General features: G+C 38.1%; 1 long non-coding RNA gene across 1 annotated transcript; it reads right to left on the reverse strand.

Annotated features, from left to right (window-relative positions):
* Window positions 1-668: 668 nt before the first annotated feature.
* On the reverse strand, window positions 669-21,045 carry LOC136829442 (uncharacterized). The gene is made up of 3 exons (XR_010850387.1): window positions 20,804-21,045; window positions 5,210-5,520; window positions 669-4,905 (listed from the first exon to the last, which is right to left on the reverse strand). It is a non-coding gene; the product is annotated as an uncharacterized lncRNA (long non-coding RNA).
* Window positions 21,046-22,557: the final 1,512 nt, after the last annotated feature.

The raw sequence follows: 22,557 nt of genomic DNA on the forward strand, positions 1-22,557 counted from the left end.
AGACGTACCTTTAAGAAGCCATAGACAATGTTCTGGAGTAATTTTAAGATAAACTTTTGAGAAGCCATAGGGCTTATTTCAAAAACTTTGACCCAGATTGTCATGAACAGTTTTCTTTTTCCAAAGTTTCACCAAGTCTTTTGATCATAAAGAAAACGTATTCTGGTCAACCGTAAACTAGACTAAACGCAAGTACACGTTTTCTATGTCAACGGAAGATTGTCTAACATCGACAATATTAGCCATTTCAGGAATACCAATTTTAAGGTTATTATTGTTGCTAACTTGCGTGGCTAGCCGAGTGTCCAAATAGTATTTTAAGTCTAGATAATACTTGAACTGGCAAACCAATTTTTTGGCAAGATGTTTGACTAGAAAACCACAATGACGAGAAGAGGACTTCCTCTTCCATCTCTGAATAACCAGACATTTAAACCTGGACTTTCTCGAGTCTCAAGAGTTCGATGTCTCTTCTCAAATGGACGGGTGACAAGGCACCGGTTTGATTTTTTGCCTTCTGCTGAGAACACTCGCTCGCCTCCACGAGCTCCTGTAGTGTTGGCTCGGAAGGCGAGGAAAAAATTATTTTTTATATTTAAAAAAAATTCTTAGCAACCTTCCCTTGCTTTTTGTAACCATGCTTTAAATGTTAAATAAAAGAACGTCCGGAAATTTGGTGTATTTTATTGTCAAAATAAAATTTGTTATACTTCTCAACAGTCAACATTCTTCAATCAAAAATACTATCTTTAAACACATGAGGAAAAAATATAAACATGTGAATAATAAAAGTCACGACAAGGTAAAGAATGACCTATCCTCCTTGAAGCAGTAATCTTACAAATATTCCAGTAAGAAAACTGAAAATAGAATCAAGTAACCATTATCTAACAGTCATCAAGAAGCTTACTACTCTAGTCATACCCCTCGAGATTTCCAAATGGAAGAACGAAGTGAAGCAAGCCAGCAAACTTCTGATCAAACTGCCAGACAAATTGTTCCCTGCTACTGTCAGAAGTACACAGCTCTCTGGTCTTTAGTTAGTATATAAGAAACTACTAACCATACCAATGTCTCAGGTTAATATACCAATCAAATCCATTCCAGACTAAAATAAAACGTGACAGGAGAAGATACAATGAAGATTCTGCCAAAATGCATTGTCTTCATTACCCTTGGGGTGTCTGTAGGGCGACAAAGCACTCTGGCAGCCTATCCACCGTATCTGAAATTGTCACATTTTGATCTCTGCAATGGGTGGTACATATTGACCTAAAACTGGGTATGGTTGGTTGTTCTTGTTAGACACACCAACTTGAGAAGGCCAGAGAACTGTGTACCCTTGACAGTACCAGAGAACAATTGGCCTGGTAACTTGATCTGAAACTTGCTGGCTTACCATACTTAGTTCCTCCACTTGAAAACCTAGAAGGGTGAGACTCAAGTAGATTCTTGATGGGTGTTAGGTAATTCTTCCTCGGGATTCCATTTCCCGTTCTCTTACTGGAGCCTTTGAAAGACTACTGCTTCATGTAGAATAGGTCATCATTTCCTCTATGCCTTCCATTATTCACACTGATTTGAAGCTTTCTTTTTTGTGCACATCTGCAAAGAAAAACAGTCATATTACTTCGTGAAAAGTTAAATCTCCGTTAGTATACAAGATAACGGTCTACCAAATTACTTGAGAGTTTTGCGGACTAATCGAAAGGCTGCTTAGATAATCTGTGACAGTTGTATTACACTGGCTACTAAATAAAGCAAGAACTTTTGACATACAAGAAAAAGTTACTGAACCAAAATACTTCAGTTACCTGAAGCAATACAAAAAACACTGTTAAGTGATAGACAAACCGAGCACTTTCATTAATAAGCAGGGCTGATAAACATGTTGAATTACCCTACAGGATTACCTTGATGTCAGTACAGTTAAGATCTGGGCAACTGAATATTCTGAACAAAACTACTAACATCATTACAATCTGGACAGTTAAATTGTCAGAACAATACTGGAAACATTGTACAGTATATATTTTCTATTCTCAGTTAAAATTCAGTCCCACCATGAAAAGCACTGCATTCGATGACCTGTTCCATCATTCACTTGCTATATTGCTCTCTCTAAAATGTCTAAACAAATCTGTAAAAGTATAAAATGTCTAAACATACTGTATTTATAAAAGTTTAAAATGCTTCAACTGTTTTGTCATTTCTCTGGGTAGCATTAAACTTTTACTCTTAAGACTCCTAATTACAATTTTTATAAATTCTATCCAAATTAACTTTGTAAATATACAACAGTTTCTTCTTTAATGAACTTTTATCATTGTATCATTTTATGCAGCAAACAGTCAAACATTGTCAAGTTGGTATGAAGCTAACTTGCGTTAAGAAATAAAACAATTTGAAATAGCTACCTAGAAACTGTAACCTACATTTAAGTGCTCAAAATCACTGAATTTTTATAGTATGATCTTTTTAGAACTTACAAAAGCACTGTCCTTACTTCGGACTAAGTTTTTGACTAATATCTGTTGGCACTTTACTCTAAAATGAATGCAGTCGTATTTAAAGAATACATCTTGAATGCAAATTCTGACCAAATGTACCTTGCCTGTATACAAAACGATTACTTTATGTTATCTTTATGATTACTGTTATTTTAAGTAGCCAAACCATAGAATCAATATCCTTAACTAGTTAAAGGGTTCCCTCTCTAGATCAAAGCGTCTTTATCCACTAGACCCAATTTTACATTATTTTAATTTTACTTTTCACGTCTTTGACCATAGAACTACGAAATTACAGCCAGATACCAAGGAAGTAAAATATGCAGAACAGCAGCACTTTATGATTTTGATGTGTTACAGCTAATTATGAAATTTGAACGCAGGTTTACTTTACACAACTATTTTATTTCAGTTAACTTAAAAACTAATGTCTACAGAATGCTTTTCATGGTTATGCTGAATCCATATTAAAGTTAAGAAATTTGGTTAATTTACATATTTTGTGAACAATTAATATCGTTGAATGTTTCACTGAAATAAAACTCCTTTAAAACTCACAACAAAATAATTCATTGAGGAAACTTGACAAAAACAGAGATGGTAACATTTTCTTCCTGAAAACTAAGAGGGACCCTCAACACAACTTCTTGAAGCTTCAAACACAAATACCGAGTTATCAGTGCCAGCCTTACTATGTAAATACGCCTATAGCCTCCTAGATACAAGATACTGAAACCACAATTCTTCTAACCTTTCCACAACGCAAAATCCTTCCAAAATAAAAAAAATGTACAATTTTACAACAAAATTTTTGCTAAACCTTAATTTGCCCTATCTTCACATGACTTCTCAGCTTCTCTAACTGTAAAACTTTAACTTCACGATTTACCTTCAACATTTTTCACCCTTCTTTCGTACAAATTCGGTATCGTCCTAAAAATAGACTCAATAATTTCACAACAAAAGACGGCAGTTTTCGTGTACATTCACTCAACAACTCCACCTATGCTCAGCAACTTTTACTTAAAACTAAGGTCTGACTTCCTACAGTCCCCAGACCTTCAACTTTTAGTTGCTCGGCTATTCTATGATTAACATACTCATTACCTGGCTGATTTTCTTGGATACCCCCCTCCCCAATCTACCTTCAAGTGGTTCACCAGGAGGAATCCTTAATTTGTGATAGTTTTCAATATAGAGTTTGGTAGACCATTACAGAAGTAGTTGGAAGTAGTTTATTCTTGTGATGGCAGTTATGTACAAACATTTATATATCCATATCTAATAAAATCTCCATTTTTTTAAATATCTAATAGAATCTCCATTTTTTAAATATCTAATAGAAACTCCATTTTTTAAATATCTCACAGAATCTCAATTTTTTAAATATCTAACAGAATCTCCCTTTTTTAATGGGTAATGTTCTATTTTCACTAAATTTATTATCTGACTTGCCACATAGGGTTCTTCAGTTAATTTCCAAGGTTTCTCATTGTTTTCAATTTCTCCATTCTAACTTGAGGTATAACAACATACTACTGAACTCATTCTGCCATCATACACTACCACAACTTCTCACATTTACTTCCTTGTTCCCATTTAATCACAACCCTTCCACTTTGCTAACAATTACTAACCTTTTCTGGTAAGTCTATCTCTAATCATACACTTCACTTTACCATGAGCAGTCTGCATTACATCTGAAATCTTTGTTCCCCCCCCACCACACCCCAAATTCTATCAGCACCGTCTCTTACAGCACAAAGGACCAGCTACCTTTTCTTCTGCTCTTCAACAAGCTTCTCTTTCTACTCCAATACAGTATTTGCTATAGATGCCCCAGCCAAGGTGTATGTTGTAACCTTGCCTGCTTTGGAAGTACTGTAAATCGATCCCTCTCACATATATACCTTTATATTCACAATAAAATGTACGCCTACATTGCACCACCAAGTCCAAGTACAACTTAATGTGTCAAATATCACATTACCATCAATATTAGTATTCCCATATACCTTCTTGAGACATTAAGACAGTCCTACCCTCATTCTATGGTAGACAAAATCCCCACACACACACACACACACACACACACAATTCCGTTGACAAAATGGGGTTTCCATACCTAAAATGTTTTAAACACTAGGTAACGCTGACCTTGGCTGACCTAACATTATTTAATTAGTGTACAATGAATGCTACTATTCTCTGTCGTATGTTCAAGATTCTGTTAGTTACCTAGCAACCTATACAGTCTTTGAGTTCAAACTACAAAAACACATGGTTAGCTTAAAATTACAACGTAAATCAAAACTTGACTAAGCTGCAAACCTTATTACAGAAAATAGTCTTCAAAAAAGAAAGCCAGAACATACCTCTGAAGGAGCAGGATGATCTGTATGGATGCAAAACAAGGACCAAGTAAAAGTGCTGCCTATACGATAAAACTACTACTACCTTCCTTGCCAATGAAAAATATAATACTTTCTCTCATCAAACTTGTCAGTAATTCACAGTTCTTAGGGTTGTTGGAACCTTATTCCCAATTATGTAGTGCTCAAACTGCTTGAAATTTAAATATTTCAGTTTTCTCCTCGCCATACTTTTAACATTTTTTTCAATAAAATTAAATACAAAATATTAAGGATTTACTGTAAAAACTTGACCAATATCTACTTGACAGTTATCAAACTACTTACAAGGTCTGACCAATACTACTCCAGATTACTTTACTGCGAAATCTTCGGTCCAGTTATATAGTCAAATTCCTGGTTCACTTCCAAACTGGTGGCTAAACTTGAAAGCTTCGAAATCTAAATTGACCTGCATCCCCAAAAACCTTATTCCTTATGATTCTACATTAACCAGACAAATTTCCTCAAGTTTCCTTTAGCATATCCATGTAAATAAGGTCAAATAGAAAATTAAACTTCAATGTCAGCTTCATGAACCAGAGTAATTCAACTACTCCACAAATGGTTCTCTTGAGAGCCTCGCCAAATTTTTGGGCCTGTAAAAAGGAATAAGAAAATTAGCCACACAAGATTTTTTAATAAACGGAAGAACTCATACAATGGCATGAAAATGTAAATTTAGTGATTTTCAGCCCAGAGCTGGACTGAAATGATCAATCTTCCGTTCAAAACTGAGAAGCTAGTTCTCATCTTTTCTAGAAGTATAGTTTTAACTTGATGACATTTCAGAATTTTTAGCTGTTAGGTTCTAACTTGGTCTTCTTTCCTGCACTACACGTCTACAGCAGTCAACATTATGAAAGTACGAGTCAAACTAGTCAACATAAAGAAAGTACAAGTCTACAGCTGCCAACAACATTAAAACACAACAGTCAACAGCAGTCAATATACAAAAAAGTAAAAAAAAAAAAAAATAAAGTTGTATGTTAGTCGACATTAAAAAGGTATAAGCCTACAGTAGTCAACGTAAAAGAAAAAGTATGTCAAAAGTATTCAAGTAAAAAACTTTAAAAAAGTACACATCAACTGTAAACTTATAGAGAGAATCTCATCTTTCAATACATAGCAGTTTAAAATGTGTAAAACTCCATCAATTACCAATATTACCTGTGCAAAACTGACACTCTGCAAATTACTTTCACATATGCTTCAACATATTCCAAGTCCTACAATACACAAGATTCCACAGCTAGCCTCAGTTCCATACTGTTAAGTATTATAGTGCTTTGCAAAATTGAGTGTATGGTTTACAATATCGTCCACATCACCTGAACTGACTCAAGTTTACAATATTCAAGGCATAAATGACAGTTATGAAAACCTGGGGGCTGATATAGGCACAAGATAACAGATAATATTTAGTCTATTCAATGGTTATTTCATCTATTGGCTGGTCTTTTATACCGGAGCTGAAGGAATGTTTTAAGTACAACAAATTATTCTCTCTACTGCAGTGTATGACATCCACCTATCTCTTTGCTAACGACCCTCGCCTATTCACAGTTCTGGATTCATGGCTTCACCTATTTGCAGATTTTTCTGTGGCACGTATATCCACATTATTCGCGGAAAATTCGCCTATTTGAATTTTTCATAGCGAAATAGTCATTAATTACTGTATTTCCATATTATCATGACTAAATACATTTTCCATGAAAAAACTAATAAAACAGGCAGGTATAAGCATTTTTAGAGGGGTTTTTGGTGTTTGAACTATCAAAATAGGCAGATATAAGCATTTTTACAGTGGAGTCAAGTACAGTATTCGCAGATTTTAATTATTCATGGGGGTTATGGACCCTATCCCCCGTGAATCCTGGGTGTCAACGGTATACATTCTGGATACACATGCACCTTGTCATGATTATGTTGGGTACTACCCACTTGGAGGTAGTATTTATCATTTTGTATAGAAAGAGTGAAAAGCACTTATCACTTCAAAAGACCCTAATTTGTCAAAGTTGTTTCAAGAAATAAGTACCCTATTTGTAAAGAAACAAGAATCCATTTTGCAAAATTTTCAAGAATGTAGTTGAAGTTTACAAATGACTTCCATCTGTACGGGTTTTTGGTCTATGAGCTGTGGGCTACCTCTCAGCAGCTATGTTACTGATCTTGACACACACTGTATGAACTTTGCCCTCATCCAGGCAGCACGTATTATTCTTTGTATACGTTCACAGAATAAAGATATTCAACCACACATAGTGCAGTGAGTTTCTCCAGAGCTACACATCTCCAGCAATGGCCCCAACTCACAGGAATATGCCCGGGACCCCAAGGGCTCGAAGGCCATCTGTAGCCACATGCAGAAGCCCAATGATCCCTAGGAATATCATTTCTTCCATGCTACAGGCTCAGGCAGTCCTATCAGCATAGCAACAGGAGATTCAGATGCTTCAGGCTGACCTCGCTTGTGCCTCCTTGAATACAGCAGTGGCCTCCCCTCCAAGGACTCCATAGTTGTCAGCCCCATAGAAATGTGATGGAGATGTCTCTGGCGGAATTCCGGTCCTGGAGGCACTCAATGTCCTGCTGGTTGCAACTTTGCAGGTGGCCACCTACAGAAGCTGTTCATGTCCGGCTACTCTGCATCCCGGCCCTTCACCTTGCCCTCAACGCCAGGTTTACTGATGCTCAATGGCCTAATCTCGCACCCAAAGCAGCTCTTGACGCTGTGGAAAAAATAGTGCTTCGATCATCAAATCACTGGTCTGATTTTTTTAGTATAGTGCAAGGGTCAGCTCAGTCAGTGAGTGATTATTTTATTAAGTGCACACAGACAGCTGACTATTGTGATTTTGACCTGTCAGAATATGTTATGTAAACTTATGGTAGGCCTTAGTAACCAGGAATTAAAAAGGCAAGTGTTTCAGTCATGTAATATCTTTAAAAATATGGATACTTTACAGGCCATGTGCTGTACATTTTAATCATCCAGCAAGGATACTAAAGGCGGGAAATCTTGGTGCAATTTTCCTAATACAGCTGGTACCGACACCAACTTAGATACCATACTGGTAGTTGCAGGGACCCATACTGCTAGGGGTAATGTGAACCTCACACACCATAGCTGTACTAATTGCAGAGATCAACATGGTCAAGACAGGGCCTCTTGCCCAGCCAAATCCCTAACATGCCACGGTTGTCAGAAGGTAGGTCATCTGACAAAATATAACAGAAGCAGTAAGAATAATACAGAGAGGCCTGCAGCCTCCGTAGACATTTCAGGAGCAGCTGTAGTGGCTGAAGCCCGCCATACCCCTCAACCCACGATCAAGGTGGAGATGGAACACGGTCATGGGAGGGGTGGTAAGTTTGCCCCCACTGTGGCGGACACAGGCGCCTAAGTGTGTGTAGTGTGACCCTCCCCACTTTCATTAGTTAACGAACGACTTGCACTGCTGCGACATCAGGCTGGCCTGAGGGATGTTGCCGACATACCTGAGAAGTGCATGGGATTGGCTACCTACTGAAAGGGATAGGCTATCTGCCAAATTAAGTATGAAGGGTGCTCCATTTTGCAGGATGTTTATTTCATGAAGACAGCTAAACATGTCTACCTTTCATTAATAGCCTGTAAAGAACTGGGCCTAGCACCAGAGAAATTCCACCATCATACTCCTTCCGTGGACTCGGACGTAAATAGGCCTAGTGCCTTCAATGACAACTCCAGCTGCAATGGTCACATGCCTCCAAAACTGAAGACAGTACGTCTTCCACCATTAGAGGAGAATGTTCCAAGACTCGAGAAATGGTTATTGCGGCATTTTTCATCCTCAATGTTCAACACCTCAAGGGAACCTCTAACAGTGATGACAGGTGAACCTCATCACATCCATCTCAACCCTGAAGCAGTATGGCTGCCACACTCCTGCATCGATCCCTAAGCATTGGGAGGATGAAGTTGAATGCCCAATTTGATGAAGTCGTAAAAAGAGGGGTCCTGCGAACCATTCCCCCTGGAAAGGCAGCAGAATGGTGTGCTCGTATGGTGGTAGTAGCCAAGAAGTCCAGCCAGCTCCGACACACCGTCGATTACCAGCAACTTAACGCATGCTGCACAAGAGAGACACACCATACACCTGCACCCTTTGACATGATATCGGGAGTCCTGTAGAATTCTTTCACAACTGTCACTGACGCTTATTGGTGATTTCATCAAGTAGAACTGGACGCCACGGGGGTGGTACCAGTACCACAGGACACCCATGACCCGTTGCTCTGCCTCGGACGCCTACACACATCAATTTGATGACACAATTCAAGAGGTATCCCTGAAATAAAAGTGTGTTGACGACACCCTTCTCTATGATGTAAGTGTAAAGGCAGCCTTTTGGCATACCTAGAACTTTCCTGCAATGTGTGCAAGAATAGGTATCACACTTAAGCCTGAAAATTTTCAGTTCTGCAGAAGAGAAGTAGATTTCGTGGGCTTTCATTTGGGATGGGACTACAGTAATATAAACCCATGGAAGAAAGCTTAGCAGCCATTAAGAACTTCTCCATGCCTGTAAAGCCAACTATCACTCACATCAGGTCATGGCACAGTTTTGTGAACCAGCTGGCACCATTTCTTGCTGCGGTATCCATCATCGCCTTTTAGAGAACTCTTAAAGAAACCTGGAGGTCTACACGTCTATTAGGATGATCAACTACAGACAAGATTTGAACACAGACAGGATGCCATATGCCAGCTGGCCAAAGAAGGCCTTGCAGGTACTATGATAAAGCTCACTTTATGGTAGCAATTACAGACTGGAGTAAGAAAGGGATAGGTTTTATCATCCTCCAGCAGTATTGCTTGTGTACCTCAGCTGAGTACCCACTTCTGCTGCAAGGAGGGATGGAGGATTGCTTTATGCAGTAGCTGCTGCCTTACGCCCGCCGAGGCGGGATATGCAGCCGTGGAAGGGTTGGCTCTAATGGTAGCTCAGTGCCTTAAGAAGGCTAGACTCTTCCTATTAGGATGCCCGTACCTCACTATCGTCAAAGACCACCACCCACTCGGCAATTTTCTAGGTAGTAAGGCCATGGGAGATATAGCTAACTCTAGATTGTTTAAACTGAAGGAATAAACCCTACAGTTCAAATTCAGTGTTAAGTATTTGCCAGGAAAAAGTAACTGTGCTGCTGACTTCCTGTCACGATTCCCTACCCTTAGGACAACACCTGCCACAGATGACACTGAGCTGGACGAAGACCTATTGATAGCGGTAGTTTCCACTACCATTGAAGCCCTAGACCATCACGGACGCACCATGGATGACGAGACGGTCAAGGTGGCATTGGATGATCCAATATACAGTATCAGTTATTAATAACTAAGATATTAGCTGGAGACTGGCACCCACAGAAGTCGCAAGAAATAGCATGTCCACACCCATTCTACAGTGCCAGGGACCACTTGGCCATTACCGGCTACGTATTTAATTACGTACGCATATGATCAAGGAAGTGCCCATTTACTTATCTCTGAAAATCTCCGACAGCAAGAGGCAAGTAACCTGCATGCTGGTCATCATGGCCTTGACTCCATATTGCAAAGAGCCCATCACTCTGTCTACTGGCCAGGTATGTAAGGTGACCTACAACAATGTAGATCGACCTGAACTTCGTGCGACATACATGCACCATCACTACACACAGAAGTGATGAGCCTCACACTGGCCCCGGGCTACCCCTTCCAGTGTACATTAGTAGACTTGTTTCAGATGGAGGGCTGTATGTACATGGCCTATGCAGACATTAATTGGATGGCTAGAAATAGCCCATTTCCCAAATACCATGACTTCTTCCTAGCTGATGGTGCAACTAAGAAAATACTTCACCCATTGGGGGTTACAAGAGCAGATCTTCACAGAAGGCAGTACTTAGTAAGTGATGAAATGCTCACATTTTTCAGGATATGAGGCATCTCAATCCACCCTTCTTCTGCCCATTACCCACAGTCAAATGGTAGGGTAGAGGCAGCTGTCAAGACTGCAAAACGAATAATTAGAGCCAACACCGGAGGAGGAGGGCGTCTCGATAATGATAAAGGATCCCTCGACTTCCTCCATTACCTTAACACACCCCTATGTGCGGTGGATAAATACCCAGCGCGACTCGCTACTGGCAGACAGTTATGTGATGATGTGCCCACAGCCAGACAACATTATGAAGTAACCAGGCACTAGCATCGGACACTCAGGAAATTGGAACTGGAAATGGCAACAGCGCAAGAAAAACTATGCTCCATGGACACCCAAATGGCTGATGCCCCTTGAGACAGGTGTCTGTGCTTGAATCCCAACAGGTGAGACAGAACTGGTGTTGTGACAAACTCTCCCACACCGTCAGTATACAAAATATCTTATGGTAGTGGCCTTTTATCATTACACTACATAAGACATCTGAGAAAAATCAATGGGCCACCCACTGTAAGTGACTTGCCGCCCACGCCCACTTTGCCTTTGTGCCCTGTAAGAAAATCCAAACTTGCATGGATGATCGATTTTACATGTTAAATACATGCATCAATCGACAACTTTTTATGTTGAAACAAATAGTCCATGAGTTAGTCAATGAGTTTGTCATTGTGTTTGTCTCAGTACGTGCTTGTACTGGATAACGTTCCTGATCATTTATTATGATTGTTTTTGTGTTTTTTTGTTTTGTTGCTCTTTTTTTCTCTCTCCCTTATCCTAAGATATGTTTAATCATCACGCTTATTGTTTATTTACTAGTGAATTTTGTAAAAACAAAATAATAATAATAATAATAATAATAATGAGTTTACAATATTGCCATTGCCAAATTCTTGGAGGGGAGATGAAGGGTTTTTTAGTATACAAGCTGTAGGCTATCTCTCAGCAGCTATGATGTTACCGCCTCGACACACTCTGGATGTACTTTGCCCCCATCCAGGTAGCATTATTATTCTTTGTATGAGCTTGCAGAATTAGGATTTTCAACCAAACATCATCCTTGTCTTCTCCCCTCTCAATAAAAACCCTGAAGAGAAACCATTACACCAACATGCATGGTACACTATACCGGGTGTTTCGAAATTAGTGCTCCCCCCCTCCTCCACAGAACAAATGGAAAGTTATGAAGTTTTCTGCTATAGCCTATCTCCAAGTACATTTTCTGTTAAGCTATTTTTCATTTTACATTTCTTGTATTTTCAGACTGAGTGACGGAGTTAGATACAACCATGGCTAACGACTCGGAGGAAATCAGATGGATTGATCGAATACGGGCTATAACCTTCAGAGAGGCCAGGGATGCTGGCGCATTCTTCATTTCACGTTCCTGGATGGCTAAATACATTAAATGAGATGAATCCTTTGTTAAAAGAAAATGGAACAAAAATCAATATGACTGTCATCGCGAAAAGAGTGAGAATCTTGGAAGGCCCAAAGTCCTTTCTTAGGGGTCAAAAGACATCATAGCTGAGGCAGTGGGTAGACCAAGAAAATCTTTATGTAAATTGGTGCTTGAATTAAAAACAAAAAGGGGAAAGAAGAGAAGTTATAGTGCTGTATATCGTGAGTTGAAAAAATCTGGTATCAAGCCATTTCATGTTATCAGCAAGCCCAACATCACTCAGCAACAGAGAGAAGACCATGAATGGTTTTGTGGTTCATTTCTTAAAGATTGGGATGACTTTCTCCATGTTGCCGCATCAGATGAATTCTTCATTTACAGTCAGGAAGCCAAATCATAAAAATGATATCATTTGGGCTGCAAAGTTGGATGATATCAGCGATGACGTGCGCTATCGCCAAGTTGTGAAATTTCCTGAATGTTAGGGAATTTTTCTGTTTCACAGCCAAACAGTTATCATGGAATGGCGAATACTTCAGAGAAACTCTGCTTACTGGTGGAGTATTTCCTTTCCTCAAAGATCCTGAAAATGTGTTATCTGCTGAAGAAGTCACATTTTTGCATGATAAGGCACCATGTTTCAAGGCTCTTCAGACACAGGAGCTGCTTCGAAACAGTGGTATCGATTTCTTCAAGTGAATTTCCAGGTAGCTCCCCTGACCTTAATGGTGTGTGAAAACATTGGTAGTATCTTAAAGGATCGTGTTGAAGCGCGCACAGTGAACTATGATGGTATACCAAGCCTCGACGACCTGCGAAGAGAGGTGACCGAAGTGCTCAGGGAAATGGAGTTTGAGTCTCAGCTTTTTTGCCATTTGCTGAAATCATACCCCTCAAGAATGCAGGCTGTGGTACAGGCAGATGGAGGCCACACAAAATATTAAATACTCAGAGAGAAACTTAAATAAATACCTGTTCTAAATTACTTTTGTTTTTGTCCATATCAATTTTAGTTTATGCTGTAGAAGGGGGGGCTCTAATTTCGAAACACCCTGTGCAGTAGTACTAATATTCCTACTGTTCTTTGCCCTCAGTTTTTATCAGTTTCCTGTGGTTTTTTCCTGCCTAACTGTCCTTTTTTTTAAATTTGGCCTAACTTCATCTAATGTTCACCTCTCATTTAAGAGCATCCTTTAAGCAAGTCATTCAAGAGCAGAAATGCTATTAAGAAACCATGGAAAAGCTCTCCCCCCAAAAAATAACCTATTCTCAATTTTGTTCAATAGAAGATTGATAAGACTCTTACATTTAAACCCTGAAAAGTCTGATGATACTACTCATTACATGAGGACACACCAGATTCATCTAAGTGTACTCTGTACACTTAGTCTGACAAGTGTGCAACCCAGTCAACACAATTTTATGTGGTTCTCAAGTTCCAGTAGTTAATAACTGCCCTATTTGTTTTTAATTTATAAAAATTCACATCAATACTTTCATTAGGACTCGTAATGACCTTGTATTACATTTAATGATTTAAATAGCAACTTCTGACTGATCTGTATACCTGTCCCTGTGGTAGGGTGTAAAGTGCAGACTACAGTACTGCATCTATAACAGGTGAACCATATGGGCAACCCTAAACATAGCCTAGTACTAGTGCTCTGTCTAAACATCTAGTGCTTTCTCTATGTATTTACACTGACAGTGAAAATCTTAAGATTTCTTAGGTCTGCATTTATTACCTTTGCAACTAAAGTCATTTAAGAAAGGTTGTTGAAATAGGCTAACAAAATATACAGATATGTTGGTAAAGTAAACCTTAGTTTAACCAGACCACTGAGCTGATTAACAGCTCTCCTAGGGCTGCCCTGAAGGATTAGATTTATTTTACGTGGCTAAGAACCAACTGGTTACCTAGCAATGGGACCTACAGCTTATTGTGGAATCCGAACCACATTATGACGAGAAATTAATTTCTATCAGCAGAAATAAATTCCTCTAATTCTTCACTGGCCGGTCAGAGAGTCGAACGCTGGGCCAACAGCATGCTAGCCGAGAGCTGTACCCACCACTCCAATGAAGAACTGCAGATTAATTGGTATTGATAGGTAATCTGTAAAGTATAAAAAAAAAATAAAATAAAATAAAACTGAGGTCAGTGCACAGAATGGAAGAGCTAGGCTACAAGATTTAAACTAAGTGTCCCAAAGAGGAATCTAATGAGGAGAAATTTGGGCAAAACTCTTCACAACACCATGTTACATAGCGCCATTAATTAAATGACAATTGTAGCACCTTTCCCTTTGGAAAGGAGGGGAAAGTTAAGATATTTACAGTATATGAAGGATCTGCTAAATACATGAGTTTCCATATGTTCGTTCACTTAAAAAAGGCCCTGTTGGAACTCTTCAGCATAAAGAGCACATGTTTGGTCCCTTTATCCTATAATTACTATGGAGTTTATGACCCTATGACTTTCTGACAAAAATTTCAGTTTTACTTTTAGGCTAGTCCATGTAAATTATTTCAGACTCCCACTTCTTCCTTCCCTGCCAGTGTTCAGCAAGACACTGCCCGACTGCAAAGCATTCTAAGTGGAAACGAATTTTAAGCACATAATCGCGATTTTTTACTATAATGGACTTTGCTATTCCTTTGACATGGCTAATTAAAGTTTAATATTACATACAGTATAGCATAACCTCCTAATTACAAGAAAAGCACTGATGATAGCTTTCAATAATATTTAAAGACAAATTTACACCTATGACAGATACTACAATTTCAGGCAGTATTACTTTTTTAAGATTGCATGGTAATGGTAATGAAAGGAACCCCTTTGCTCATTTTCCCAGCAACATCCAAATAACTACCAATTTATAAAGTAATCTCAACTTAAACTTTAAACAACACTATCCTCATACCATCAAGTACACAAAAAGTATTCAGTAGGTTGGGGATTCTGGGGTTACCTGGTCTTGTTAAAGTTGTAGGCTAGTTTAGGCTACATCCTAGATTAAGTACCACACTTTTTTTTTATGAAGAAAGACTGTGGAACATGTCGCCCACCCTAGTCAGGTAAGAACCTGTGACCATGCCTGGGTTAGAATATATTCCTGTAGTTACCAATAACATTTCCAGTTCTTTTGTGATTGTTACCAACCACACACAAAAAATCTAACATTTTTTTGTAATTTAACATTTATTCTTGCTATATGTAATGCACTTGAGTTTTATTTTTCTCAACAAAAAAAAAAAAATACTGGGTTTCAATGATGGTCTACTGAAATCATTAAGAGCTAGGCTACGGCAAACCAAAATGAGTGGTTGTACAAACAACAATGGTCCAAAAGGAAAATGACAATATCAGCAGTCATAAAATATATGGCTTCTCCTTTTGATAAGAAAACTAATTACCAAAATGAATGGATGGTTTGGAGGAAAAAAGTCAGCCTCCAAGGACTCTGTAATTAATTGGCAAATTTTCATAAAGAGGCAATGATTATACTTTTTCTTTGTTATTTATATAATTGTTCTTTCAGTAGATCTAAGCCGGCTGTCTGCGGTGAGCTAGGCTATGGCAGTTGACGTTTTTCTATAGGACTTTACCTGCTGAACAAGAATTTAAAGTAATATTTTGTCGCTCGGCTGTAATTCTGTAAATCATCTTAGAACTGGTGTGGTAAAACCCTTTCGAGAATAGCTAATAGTAAGGGGGACCCATTGGGAATTCAGGGTTTTAGTAGGGTAAATAACTTGGGAAAAGGTTTGGGTACCTTATTGTTGTATTTCCTGTTATTATGTCATTTGGAACATGAAAAACAAGCGTAAAAAGAAAGGCGAATAAATGGATAGTGGGAGCCATTCCAAAGGCACTTTTCATTCATTACTAGTCCTACTGACTCTAAGCCTTAACACGCATGCGCTAGCTTTGGGTTCACCAATCAGCAGCAGTTGGTTTTCTGCGCTTAGTGAGAGCTGCGGGAGACTGGCAATTGATGTTTACCCGAGTTATTTTACTTGCTGAACAAGAATTTAAAGCAATTACCTCTTGCCAGATAATACGAGCTTGCCAGGAATTTTTAAAAATGCAGAAAAGACGCGTAGCGCCGTTCTGCCATGCGAACTATGGGGGCCACCCAAGTTGAAAGCGGAAATGGTAATGTTTTGTTTCCCGTTTATGAAAGCTTTGAATAGTGTGCAGTGGAGCTAGACCATGGCAACTGACGTTTTTCTATGTTATTTTACTTGTTTTACAAGAGTTTAAGCTGCTGCTAAACTGTAATTTACCCTTGAGCTGTGTGCCACCCACTGGTACGGACGTGCAGTTTTGAAGGGTCAGTTACATTTTAGTTACAGCCGAGCGACAAAATAGTATTTTAAATTCTTGTTCAGCAGGTAAAATAACATACGAAAATGTCAATTGCCATAGGCTAGCTGACAGCGGACAGCCAGCTTAGAATTGCCGTTCTTTCTTTGTAATTTATCTAGACAATATCAATGGTTTTTGTAATATTCAATAACTACCCAAGTCCACATCAAAATCACACGATTATCATTATGCAGCTTAAGCTAAGAATCATGTAAATGCACTACCAATAAAATGTGGTTGATAGGGGAACCAAGTTATCAATATTCATCATAATTTCCAGCAAAATGTATATTGAAAGTTAACTTTTTCTGTGATAAATATCACAATTTTCCATTAGTTCTTTTGCAACTGTGTCCCAATTATGGAAATACCTTCCTATCAAGTCAGTAAGCCTTTCGAACTTCTGAAAAGGCTGGAGATGTGTCATGAAGTGGAAAATAAAGCACAAAAGGTCAGGGTTGGCAGAATTTCACAGGTCATTTGCATTCCATAGCACTGGAGATGAGGAGGTTCAAACAGCGTGCAATTCTTTTGAGCAGGCTTGCATTAACCTTATCACAGTTTAATTTTTTCTGCAATATTTCTCTTAAAATGTTCATTGTTTGCTACTCTCACTTATATTTTCATACTGGGCTGTTTACACTACTGGGAACCTTGGGCTTGCGGAATTCTGAAAATTTACTCATTTACATCCGGCTGGGTACCTAACCCTGTCTCTTTGGTTTAGTGTCAAGTACAAAAATGAGGCAATTAGGCTATCCAAACATTTACCAGTTTTCTTGCCATTGATGCGGAACCAAACCTTGGGAAGACAAAACCATCTCAGCCTAAACCAACCTGGACAGCCGTGGCTACTCTAGGCTAATAACCAAACTATATGCTACTTTATACTACACTAATTTACCACTAAGGAGATGAAAATCATCCTGTTACTACTTTAAAACCTTCTTGGTAATTCTAAGCCAGCTGTCCACGGTGAGCTAGCCTATGGCAATTGACGTTTTCCTTTACCTGTGTTACAAGAATTTAAAAATAATATTTTGTCAGTAAGAGGTAATTCAAAGCATACCATAATGACAAAGAAATAAACGTTTTTCTGACTTTATTTGAACAAGAATTTAAAATATTTTGGCAGTTGGCTTCAAAATTTGACCCTTGAAAATTAACACATTTGGAGCCAACTCCATGTGATAAATGGTTTAAAACCCGATCAAAAATATTGCCCTAAACTCGAAATTCAAATAACATGAAAACGTCAATTGCCATAGTCTTCTCCATTGCAGGTCAAAGCCCTTGAAACAAACTTATCATTTCCAACTTTCAATTTGGTCCTTTAGCCCCTGCTATGCGCCTTATCTGCATTTTTAAAGACCAAAGCTCTGGCAAGAAAGTACTTTCAAATTCTTGTTCAGCAAGTGCAATAACACAGGAAAATGTTAATTGCCAGAATCTTGGTCCCCACGCCCCAAACCAGTACTAAATTCATGAACCGAAAGCTAGTGACATTCCATTTGGCTTAGAATCAACAAACAGTAATGAATGAAAAGTGCCAGTATCCAGAACCCTTAAAGTGTTTTTCGTTAAATGTATAAGAGTAAATAATCCAGGTATTTCTAAGAAATTATCAATTTCAAAAGAATTTTAATGTGAAATTTGTGTTTTACCAACCAAAATGACCTTCCCAAAGTGTCCCCTTTACCATCAGCTACATTTGGCCAATGTTGTCTTTTACTGCAAAATTTACTTTACCATTATTTTATCTGTTCTGAACAAAATTTAAAATAATATTTTGTCGACAGCGGTTTAGATCTGTAACTAAAAAAATAAATTGACCCTTCAAAACTGCACGTCTGTACCAGTGGGTTGCACACAGCTCAAGGGTAAATTACAGTTTAGCAGCAGCTGACCAGCAAAATATTACCTAAACTCTTGTAAAGCAAGTAAAATAACATAGAAAAATACATCAATTGCCATAGTCTAGCTCCACTGCATGCTATTAGAAGCTTCCTTAAACGGGAAACAAAACATTACCTTTTCTGCTTTCAACTTGGGTGGCCTCTATAGGTCGCCGTGGCAGAACGGCGCTGTGCGCCTTATCTGCATTTTTAAAGATTTCTGGCAAGCTCGTATGTTCTGGCAAGAAGTAATTACTTTAAATTCTTGTTCAGCAAGTAAAATAACTCGGGGAAAACATTAATTGCCAGTTTCTTGCAGCTCTCGCTAAGCACAGAAAACTGGCAGCTGCTGATTGGTGAACCGAAAGCTAGCGCATGTTTGTTAAGGCTTAGAATCAGCAGTACTGGTATTGAATGAAATGAATGAAATCCATTTATTTGCCGTTCTTTTTAGAACATGCTCCAAATCCATTTAACAGGAAGGTAAATCTAAAGGAGAGCCCTTCTTGTTTGCAGAAGAATATATTTTTTTGTTTTTTTGATTATGCTGAAACTGATCATTAATATAAAAGCAAATACACCCTTTTTCCCATCTAATAATCTTGGGGACCCCAGAATAAGGGTTTTTGCCCAAACCTAACCAACAACCACCTAACCTAACCTAGGGCGCTTATTTACTTGGCCACCTAAACTTCAACAATTCCGAAAAATTTGAGCAGCCATTAGGCTAACAGAGACAATCCCCATTTTTCACTGTTAGGACACTACTAGGTTTTATCGAAAAGGTTTTTTGTTCACAAGACACACTTTTCCTTAGTTCTCTTGATTAAACCGTGATTTTGGGCAAATTTACAGCTTAATTACAGTTTGTGTAACAAAATAGATTTTCAATTTAACAGAATCTCCTGCTAATTACAGCCGAGTGCAACAAAATTGGATTACTTTAAAAAAATCTTGTTCAGTCAGGTAAAACACTGTGCTTTCTTTTGTTTAAGAGAAAAATGTTATCAATTGGATACTGTCTAATGATGTCACTCTTTGGGTGGAGTTTTTTCGTGATGTCATTTGGAAGGTGTGGTTTCCCCAGACAATTTGAGACTAGCCACAAACTCAGTAAAATTGACTGAAGGACTGTTTTTTCTGTAGGTACAAATATTCAAGTTGTGTTTTCTGACTGATAGGACCTACACTAATTCCTTCTTCGTTAGAACATTTGATCTTCTTTCAATGCCATAAATTATACAACAATAAGGTAGCCTCCTTTTCCTAATTATTTACTAGGAATTCCCATTCCCTTTGTTAGCTATTCTCAAAAGTGTTTTATCACCAGTTCTGTAATTTAGCCAGAGGAAAAACACTGGTTCAGCAATCAAGTTCTGTAGAAAAACCAACTGTCCTTTCATGGCGGACAGCCTAAATTAACCTGACTCAGTTTCCTGCCGGATCTACCTAAAAGGGTACTGTAGGCTATATAAATTTAAGGTAAAACTATAGTACAGCTCCATGCAGACTATTATCTTGGAAATTGATTTTTCATATACTTTTTGTGTTGCTGATGAAAGTGGTGGTGTTTCTTATTGTCAGTCAATTATTAACCTCATATCTACCCAGCTTAGTTGGGGACCCTTTGGGAACGCAGGATTTTGGGTTGGGGAAATCATTGGGAGAAAGACCAGACTGTTGTTGTGTTATGGAATGGCTCTGCACATACCTACCCTAAGCTAACCTTAGTAGGCAGTGTTACTCAGCTGGGGGCAGACCCCCAGTGAAGGAAACTCCACTTTTTACCAAAAGTTCCCCTATAACACTGTGCATGCGTGATAGCATTCCAGGATGGCCAGCATACAAAAACATATTTCTGAGTTCTGAGGTTAAAAATAACGGCAAATTAATTATAAGCAACCAAAAAAATAAGAAAAATTCTTGAAAAATAACCTAAATACTTGTAGAAAAGTTCTAATGCATTAGGGATTTTAGCCTAATTTGCAATTAAGACAACCAAGCTTATGCCTTTGATAAATATTGAACACTGAGTTCTGACTGACTCCTGAGGGCAGGGCTGAGCCACCTCGGCCAAGGAACACCCGAGTTAAGTATGTTTTGCTGAATTAAATTTCAAGCCAAAGCATTGCCAACTTTAAACAAATACACTCTGTGGACATCGAAAGGCTGCTTTCAACAACTAGCATAGGCCTCTATTTATCTTTAAGGCTTAATAATACAGAGACCACTACTTACATTATTGAAAGCTTTGGAGTCTTATCTAGGCCTATGTATTAACCTTGAAGATTAATCACAGTAGCTCAACTTGTCAGCTTACATACACCTCCAATAATTCCTACACACCTCAAAACTCTTTGGAAGAGCAAATAGCTGGAAGTTGTTTGCGATCCCTAAGTTTGGTTATTGCTCTACACCAGTCAAGGATTTCTGAATGCGTGAACGGGACAAACTCTCTACCCTTGTGTCCTTGGAAAAGAATCCCGTTTTCTTTTCCATGGAAAAATGACAGAAAATGGTATGGCAACTGAATGAGAGGTTCTGTTGTCAGATTATGAAAATAACTCAATTATTCATTTTTAATAAACGCAGAAAACTTATTCACAATTAACATTCATGTCACGATAAGCAGTTGTGTTGGAATTCCACGGACTACCAAAAATATTTGACATTAAATTTTGATGAATAAATATCACTCAGATGAGCTTTGGACAAAATATTCGTCGCCACCTCATTTTAAACTTTTTTCTTTGGAAAATTAATGTATACGTGTAGATGAAAATCTGTGTATAAAAATTTTGCAATAATTAGCTTTTTTTATTTTTGAAAATCAACTTCGTTTCTGTAGGCCTCTGCTATCGCTTTGCTAAAATGACTGCCTGAGTGGCTTTAATAGCAAAGGCGCAAGCCTTGATGGTACCCATGCCTTACAAGACAAAACACTACCCGAAACAGAGTTTCTTGAAAGTGTCCAGTTGTCAATATAATTGCTGTTCTTTCACAGCACAAAAAAACAACTCTCATATAACAGGCTTCCAGTGACGTTAATAAACAAAGAATTTACTTGGCGAAGTCAAGAATGATACCCGCTAAAAGATGGCGGATTTAGGTGTTTCTCATTAACCACTTCATGATAAAGGATTTTAATTTGTTTTAATCCAATATTAAAACCTACAAGGTTGTTTCCTTATGTGATCTCGCACAAACTTCAGCTATTTAGGTAGTACTATTTATAATCTAATATTTCATATAACATTTAGTATTAATTTAACTAATTTTCCCTTTAAAATTCTGTTCACTTATCAAACTGATAATTTTACATTTTTCTCCTAGTTAAATCAACAAGATGTAAAAAATAAAAAATTTCAGTTTACACAAAAGGTTAAGAAAACAAACTTCCGTGTAAAAATATTGCTTTAATTACAAGCTTATATATTATATCAATATACAAAGATTCATTTATAAAGAACCTTCCGGTCATATTTGTAAAAAAAATCAACTGGATTATTTCTCCTACTGATAACGACCTTTTTTATATATATTTATAACATAAATTAGATAACTTTGATTGTTCAAGTGATTTTCATACATATGTAAATTAAGTAGAATTCCTAGCTGCCTAGTACATATAGCTATGTACCAAAGCAGATTTGAAGGAAAACCTACGCAAAATGATCCCAGTAGTGATCATATATATACTATTAAGTTAATTAGGGCCATTTTGACCCGTTGCATTAGGCTTTTCAATGCACATTTTTTGCCATTAGGCTCATTTTCTCAGTTTGAAGGAAAACCATTCGTCCCCTTGACCCCAAAAATAGTGATCAATTACTTAGCCATTACTGCATTTTCTCAGTTTGAAGCCAAAGTTTGTTTGACCCCCAAAAAACAGCCTTAGCCTTACCATTCGGGCCATTTTTGCGGGCCCCCACCTGCAATATGGCCGAATTGCAGTCAATTGTCCAAATGTGTCCATTTTCCATGCATAGTGA

This window comes from Macrobrachium rosenbergii, chromosome 44 (genome assembly GCF_040412425.1).
Source record: "Macrobrachium rosenbergii isolate ZJJX-2024 chromosome 44, ASM4041242v1, whole genome shotgun sequence".
Taxonomy (NCBI): Eukaryota; Metazoa; Arthropoda; class Malacostraca; order Decapoda; family Palaemonidae; genus Macrobrachium; species Macrobrachium rosenbergii.